Source organism: Bos indicus, chromosome 19, assembly GCF_029378745.1.
Source record: "Bos indicus isolate NIAB-ARS_2022 breed Sahiwal x Tharparkar chromosome 19, NIAB-ARS_B.indTharparkar_mat_pri_1.0, whole genome shotgun sequence".
NCBI classification, from domain to species: domain Eukaryota; kingdom Metazoa; phylum Chordata; class Mammalia; order Artiodactyla; family Bovidae; genus Bos; species Bos indicus.
Window position 1 is genome coordinate 63,092,629 of NC_091778.1, and position 7,684 is coordinate 63,100,312.

General features: G+C 50.9%; 1 protein-coding gene across 7 annotated transcripts in view; it reads right to left on the minus strand.

Annotated features, from left to right (window-relative positions):
* Positions 1-5,142, minus strand: part of ARSG (arylsulfatase G) — a 104,248-nt gene extending 99,106 nt beyond the window's left edge. For 2 of the 7 annotated variants that reach the window (XM_070774208.1, XM_070774209.1), the window contains exon 1: positions 4,878-5,139. The gene's annotated coding sequence lies outside the window, so the exon portion shown is untranslated. Of the gene's footprint in view, positions 1-4,849 lie in introns of all 7 variants that reach the window. The other 5 variants (XM_070774207.1, XM_070774211.1, XM_070774210.1 and 2 more) reach the window with 4 other exon arrangements.
* Positions 5,143-7,684: the final 2,542 nt, after the last annotated feature.

Below are 7,684 nucleotides of genomic sequence, written 5' to 3' on the forward strand. Positions count from 1 at the left end.
CCCTGGAGTCGCAGAGTCGGACACGACACAGTGACCGAACAACAACAGTCCTGACCAATGGGGAAAGGTCCTCGTGGCCAAAGTGACCCTCAGGCCACAGGCGCCAGAGACAGGAGAGACCAAACAGCCGCCAGCCCGCCATCAAGCTTCATTTCCTGTGATTAGGGCGGGCTGGCTTCCACCTTGCTGACTAGATAATTTCACTACAAATATAGAGTATTTCCTTCCCCCAAATAAAATTAATCCAGTTGTAAAAATGAGTTAAGATCATGTGCTCTTTTAAGACAAATGCATCTCTGAATCAGTGTTTCCAGGCTTTTAAACAAGGTTATCAATTATGTAAATGTAGCATTTATGCTTTTTAAAAAACCACCAGGGAATTCCCAGCTTTGTGCATTTATCTCCCCTTCCTTTAGCTTAATACCTGTTGATAAAACAGAAAATGGATTCTAACTCAAAGTTCTCATGGTCCAGCCATCCATTCAGGCCACCTAGAGATATTTATTACACCTAGACTTCTGTACTCCTCAAATATTCTAAATCAGAAATGATCATAAATCCTTATTTTTAAAAGCTCCCAGATATGTTCAGTTCAGGCTCTAAGTCATGTCAGAAGTCGTGTCAGATACGGGGGCTCATGAGCATACCTAGTTTAGAAGTCGTTGCCCTTAAAATTCTAAATGGTTACGAGCATTAATTAAAACCACCATATAAAGACAATTCCAACATGGTACATGCTGATGCTCAGTCGTGTCCGACTCTTTGCGACCCCATGGATTGTAGCCCACCAGGCTCCTCTGTCCATGGGATTCTCCAGGCAAAAATACTGGGGTGGGTTGCACTTCCTTCTCCAGGGGATCTTCCCGACCTACAGACCAAACATGCGATAAGGTCTCTCCCATGAGTATACATCCGTTGGGAAAAAAGAACCTGTCCCGGTTTGCAGATGTATCTTTAATACGAGTCCAGTCCAACAGGTGGACGGCAGACTGCTGCATAAATAAGGAAACTAGCGCCCTCTGGTGTTCAGCACCTGTCATGACTGCCTGATGGTGCAAAACAAGAAGTGTCAAGGTCAGGAACTTAAAAAATTTCAGTTTTCATGTAAGAAAAAGTCTCACAGCCAAATCACAGTGACCACAGTGACTGCGGATCTCCTATAGGGGAAACGGAATAGGAAAACTGATACTCCAGAACACTATCTATAAAGGCTTTTAAGATAGGTACACAGGCATGCATGGCTGAGTCCCTTCTCTGTCCACCTGAAACCATCACAGCATTGTTCATTGGCTGCTCCAGTATAAAATAAAAAGCTTGAAATAAAATACAGCTCACCTGAGATTACTGGGAAAAATACAAATTGTGGCCATGAATTTACATTATTAATATTTATCTACCTTTGCAGCAACTCAAGACGACGACAGACACACGAACGAGACTAGCAACTTACCCACTAGAATCTGACCCAGATGTTACTCTCTATGTGCGGACTCCCTTTTTTAAAAAAATAATAATAATCGTTTATTTTTATTTCTTGACCATGGTGCAGCCACGGGGGATCTTAGTTCCCTGACCCAGGATGGAACCCTGGCCCCTGCCCTGGAAGCATGGAGTCTTAACCCCTGGACTGCCAGGGAAGTCCGGGGACTCCCTCTCCAGCGTTGACCTCCAGACCGTGCCGCAGCCAGCTTAACCTGCCCTCAGCAAAGCCCCTGGTCCTCCTCCCCAGACCTGCTCCTTCCTTCACAGATCCTATTGACTCTGCTTTCTAACTATATCCATAGCCAGACTGTCTCTGCCACGTCCGCCAGCAGCCCACAGTCAGTGTGATCCGAGCTGAAGGACTGGTCACCTCCTAGCTGGTGTGCCCACCTCCACCCCTGACCGCCCTGGCCTCCCTTTTCCATAGAGAGGCCTTGCAACAATCCTTTGAAAGCACAAGGCATACCTGATCCCATTCACAACCCACAAATCCTTAATGTGGGCTCCCCATGCCCTGCCTGGGGCTACAATTTTCTGCCTGGGTTCTGCCACGCTGGCAGCACTGGCTTTGTTATTGCTCCTTGAAATCTCAGGCCTCAGTGAGTGTGGCTCCCTTTGCCTGGTCCACTCGTCCCTTACATGTGCGCACGACCCGACCCTTCCGTCTGTCCCCCCGCCCCTGCCCAGATGTCATCCCCCCGGGAGGCACACCTGAGCACTAAAGACACAGCGCTTGTTTCTACCCCTCGGATCCACATCAGGACTCGTCTACTCATTCTTTATCGTTAAGGGAGGTGTGATCTTTTAAACTGGAGGACAGCTACACATACACCCCCTCCCTCCCGAGCCTCTCCCACCCCACCCCCAATCAAGGTGAAAGTGAAAGTCACTCAGTCGTGGCCAACTCTTTGCAACCCCATGGACTATCCAGTCCATGGAATTCTGCAGGCCAGAATACTGGAGTGGGTAGCCTCTCCGTCCTCCAGGGGATCTTCCCGACCCAGAAATCGAACTGAGGTCTCCTCATTGCAGGTGGATTCTTTACCAACTGAGCTATCAGGGAAGCCCAATCAAGGTAGCACTTTTTATTCACTGATATATTCCCAAGGCTTTGAGTAGGGTCTGGCACATAGTAGGTGATGCTCAAAACATACAGCTGAATGGATGAATTAGTGGGTTTCTCGGTTTTCATTGACTTTTTCAAAAATGAGCCTCAAAGGGCTCCCGGTAAGGCCCTACTATGGGCAGGTCCACTCTGAGGAAGAAAATATAAGTCCACCGGAGACTAAACAGTGAAAGAAAGCACCACGAGGGCACCATCAGTCTTCTGTATATGCTGGTTCCAAGCTGAGGAGGCAACTAACCAACCAAACGGCAAAAATATTTGGGGGAAGAAAGAAACACTCTAGAAAGTCCAAAAAGCAAAACTTGAATTTCCCACACACCTGGCAACTACTTACATAGCATTTACGCTGTATTTACAACTATTTATATTGTATTAGGTATTATACGTAATCTAAGGGTGACTAAGGTATCCGGGAGCGTGCGCATAGGAAATACACAAATACTACACCATTTTACACAAGGGATGTGAGCATCCATGGATTTTGGTATTGTGGGGCGGGGCAGGAGGTTGGTTCTGGAACCAGTCATCCTGCAGAGAGACGGATGCTTGGAGGGCTGTGAATGTGAACATACGCTGGTGCGGAGTTTACTCTGTGCATGCATGCTGCTGCTACTGCTGCTAAGTCGCTTCAGTCGTGTCCGACTCTGTGCGACCCCATAGACGGCAGCCCACCCGGCCCCCCGGCCCTGGGATCCTCCAGGCACACGCATTTGCCAAGTCACCGCAGCTGTGTCTGACTCTGCACTCCCATGGACTGTAGCCTGCTGGACTTAAGCCATTCTCCTGGGGCTTCCCAGGTGGCGCTAGTGGTAAAGAACCCGCCTGCCAATGCAGAAGACATAAGAGACATGGGTTCCATCCCTGGGTCAAGAAGATCCCCTAGAAGAGGGCATGGCAACCCACTCCAGTATTCTCGCCCGGAGAATCAATCCCGTGGACAAAGGAGCCTGGTGGGCGACAGTCCAGGGACTCGCAAAGCGTCAGACACAACTGAAATGATGTGACACGGCGCAAGCTATTTTCCAGGAGGCCTTTTCTTTCATGACGTCTCTCTATCGCTTTTTTTTTTTTTTTGCCACACCAGGCAGGATCCTAGTTTCTAGACCAGGGACTGAACCCGGGCCCTCCACAGTGAAAGGCTGGAGTCCTAACCACTGGACAGCCAGGGAATTCCCTCAAGGATGCTTCCTTTCCCGTGTGGTTCAACTGGGAGCAAGTAATTTTCTATGTACTGAGTCTCTCTCATTTTGGTGTTAAAGCAAAGCACTGGGATTTCTCTGACTTTGAGCAGCCCCAGATGGTCCCGCTTGAAAAGAGGTTGAAAGAAAGTTTAATCTTACAACCTTTTCTATAAACAGTCTGAAAAAAAAAACAGTTCAGTCTCCGGCTTGTGGTGCTGTCCTTCTTATGAGGTCACGCAGCATAGTGAAGACAAAGCAGAGCTTGGAAGTGAGGGAGTTCTGGGGTCATCTCGGCTGTTGGTATAACTACACACAAGTTCACACAAGCCTGAGCTTGTTTCCACATTACCAACACTTTGCAACTTCGCTTTCCAAAAGTGAAAAGGACGCAGGAGGCCCTTGGCAATGGAAAGAGAGAGTTAAAAAAACCCATCTGTTCCAGGGAATCACAGCAGGTCCCCAAAGCACATTCACGGGGACTCCAGAAGCCTTCATAGGGCCCCCCAGCTTCAGCCTATGTGAACACTGTTTGCACACACTGAAGACCCCGCGTTTCCTTCCCAAAGCCTCACTCTCCTGTTACTCAGCTTCAAAGGGACACCTTCCCACGCAGACCGGAAACCGGTCGTAGCTGAGCACAGCACTGTCCAACACAGCAGCCAGGAGCCATCGGGCCTGCCCAGCGCTGGACATGCGGCCACTGGGAACCCAGACGCACTGTCCCAGCAAAATACACACGGCATTTGAAGCCTTAGTCTGAGAATATGATGTAAAGTGACGTAAGTCAGACGGAGAAAGACAAGCACTGTGGGACATCACATCCGTCTGGGACCGAAGAGAGCAGAGCTGCTAAACTCAGGGAGTAGAACGGTGGTTATCAGGGCTGGGCGCGGGCAGCAGGAGCGACGCGGTTCAAGGTCCAAAGTCGCAGGTAGGAGAGAAGCTGCCCCAAAGAGCAGCGCACGGCACCGCGATGACAGACAACATCGTGCGTAGAACATCAAACCTGCAAGAGACCCGCCTCAGTTCTCCCCCTCCCCCCAACACACACGGAACGTACACTCCCTCAGGCAGCTCGCGCGGGTCACCTGTTGGTAACGCGGGATGAACTGAGGACCGGAGCCACGCCGTCGCGAGAATGTCACCGCCTCCGTCCGCGCGCGCTCACGGGCTCCAGGAACGGCGCAGGGGCCGGGGCCGCTCCGAGCACCCACGGGCACCGAAGAGCGGGGGCTGACGCACAGAGGCCTGGCCTCGGCCGGCCGAGCCCGCGCGGACGCACTCGCGGCTGCGCGCCGTCCCGCTGGGTCGGGTCCGGTCCCGCCGCGGCGACGGGCCGGGCGCCCTGGGCGGAAGCTGCCGGGCGCTTCCTGCGCGGGGCGGGGAGGCGAGGGCCGCGGGGGGCGGCGCGGGACCGGGGTGCGGGAGCGCGCGCTCGCGGCGCGGGCATCTCGGGGGCGCGGCCGGGGTCGGGACGGCGCTCGGCCTCCGCGCGGAGTCCCCGCGGCCTGAACTTGAACCCCGCCCCTTCCGTGACCCGAGGGACCCTGCCAAGTCCCTGGCGCCGCCGGGAACGCTTCGGACTGTTTTCTAGAATGGTGTCCACACGGTGGAAAGTTACTCTTTTTTTCCTCTCAGGTATCTTGTTGGCTCAGCGTTTGCAGAGCAAAAACTGCATAGGTTTTTGTCATTGAGAATCATTTTTAAAAACTACATTTATCCCTAGTGTTTTAACTTTAACTGCAGGAAACAAATAATATTGTTTAACTTAACCCTAAGTGTCCCAAAAGTAAATGCAATGCATTACACACAACACCCAAGTGACGATCGCAGAGTAGACGCCAAAACTGCAGCTTGCGAGGGAGGGAGCAGACCTGTAACAGACCTTGTTGCTGGTCTCACGGTGCAATCAGTGCAGACAGACACGTCTTCACGAACAACTGAAGCCCCGCCCCCTTACACATTTAGTCGAATCCGAGTCCTTTTAGGTTTGCGGCTAAAGCTGACCTACTGGACTAACACTGCTCACCCTGCAGGGCAGTGAAAGGAAACTGAAGGGAATGGAGAAGACCTAAAGCATTAACTCCGGAAGAAGTTAATCCTCCATCAGAGTCCATGCTGCCTGGATCCCCTTTGCAGTGTTTCTTAGAAGACCTGGTCTCTGCCCTCCGATTAGTTTTAATGACAAACCACCATTTTCTAAATGACTATAGGTTCACCGAGCGGGAGACTGGAGGCGAAGCCATTGATTTGGTTCTAAAATGTGCTTTAAATCGTGCTGCATAAGTAACAATGTTCGGATTCAGGCGTGAAGGGGAGAACATACGAATTACCTTTAGTTTCACCCTCCAGCTTAAACGAGAAGTGGGAACTCCACCTGCCAGCATGCAGGTCACGCGATCTGCTCTAGCTTCTAGATTTCCTGGATCCAGCACTCCGTCTGGTCTCAAGTTTTTAACCTGCTCCCCACGTGGACGTCCAGCCCATGTTCCCAGCCTGATATGGGCATTTCTGGCAGATGCACAGGAAACTGGGCCCACGCTGCCCCTCACTCACGTAAACATTAACACAAAGGAGTGGGAGATGACTGCAGGAATAAACCCAACTCCTGCTCTAGGCTGTAAGAAACAGTGCCACACACACAACCGCAAGCACCATTATGTAAAAGGGGAGAGCAAATCTGAGTCCACGTCGGAACGGTTTCCTTTCCTTTAACCTCTGTGCTCTGCTGCTGTTGCTGCTAAGAATGCTGGGGACCTCTCAGCAGTCCAGTGGTTGAGACCACACTTCCCTGCAGAGGGCGCAGGCTCCAGCCCTGGTGAGGGAGCTCAGATCCCACATGCCCCCAAGTGCGGGCCTGTGGCCCGAAATACACAGCAGAGCCGGTTTTCAAGGCTCTGACCTTTAAAGGTGTAACACTTTTCTATTCATATACAGAGGAAAAGCTGCAGAACAGAAAGTAACATCTGTTGTGTTGGAGGTTTGTAAGAAGGTGGTGACGTGACTTAAGTGGACAGCTACCAGAGCAAAGGATTCAGACACCAAGAAGTTGCAACAACCACCCACACCCCCTTCCCTTTTAGTACAAAAGCAGCCTGATTTCTAACTCTGCCGGGCACGCGTCCACCACCTTCTTGGTCTGGCTGGCATTCTGAAGTCACTATTCCTTGCCCCCAAAACTCATCTCTCAATTTGCTAGCCTGTCGTGCCAGCAAGCAGTATGAGCTCGGACTGGCTAACAATTGTGACACGTTATCTGCAAGATATCTGCACCCCTGGCAAAGGACTCCGTCTGTGAAAGCTGTGAACACCAGCGTCCCCACAAGCACCAACAGCGGGGCAGGACAGGCACCGGCAATGCTGCCTGGCAATACTCCTGGGAGGAGCTCCCATGTCGAGCTGCTAAAAACTGAAGTGAGCTGTTGCTTCTTTCAGGGATCAGCTAACCATCAGCAAAGGAAAAAAATAGGCATAGCGGGCCCAAGGCTGGACGAGATTGCAGAAAAGCAGAAGGAATGTGAATGGAGGGTGATGTGGCCGGGTCAGCAGACAGGGACACCTCTTTCTAAAAACTGAGCCAGAAATCAACCCCCAGAAATGATGTTCCTTGGAAATCCTTTCTTAGGTCAGAGATGGCTATTTTCATAGGATCTGTTTACTGACTAATTTCTGCTGGTCCTAGCCTCTCATGAGACATAAACATATTTGAAGAATGGAAATGATGTGCTTGCTCCCGCAGACCAGACTAAGAGAGAAGAGAGTTTTGAGTTTTATTCTAAATGAGCCATAGTTCAAAGTTCAGGTGCTGTTAAAAAAAAAAAAACCTCCACTCCACTGCCCAGAAACAACACAGAATCCGTTTATTCCAATGAAGTACTCCAGCCAAACAAAAGCA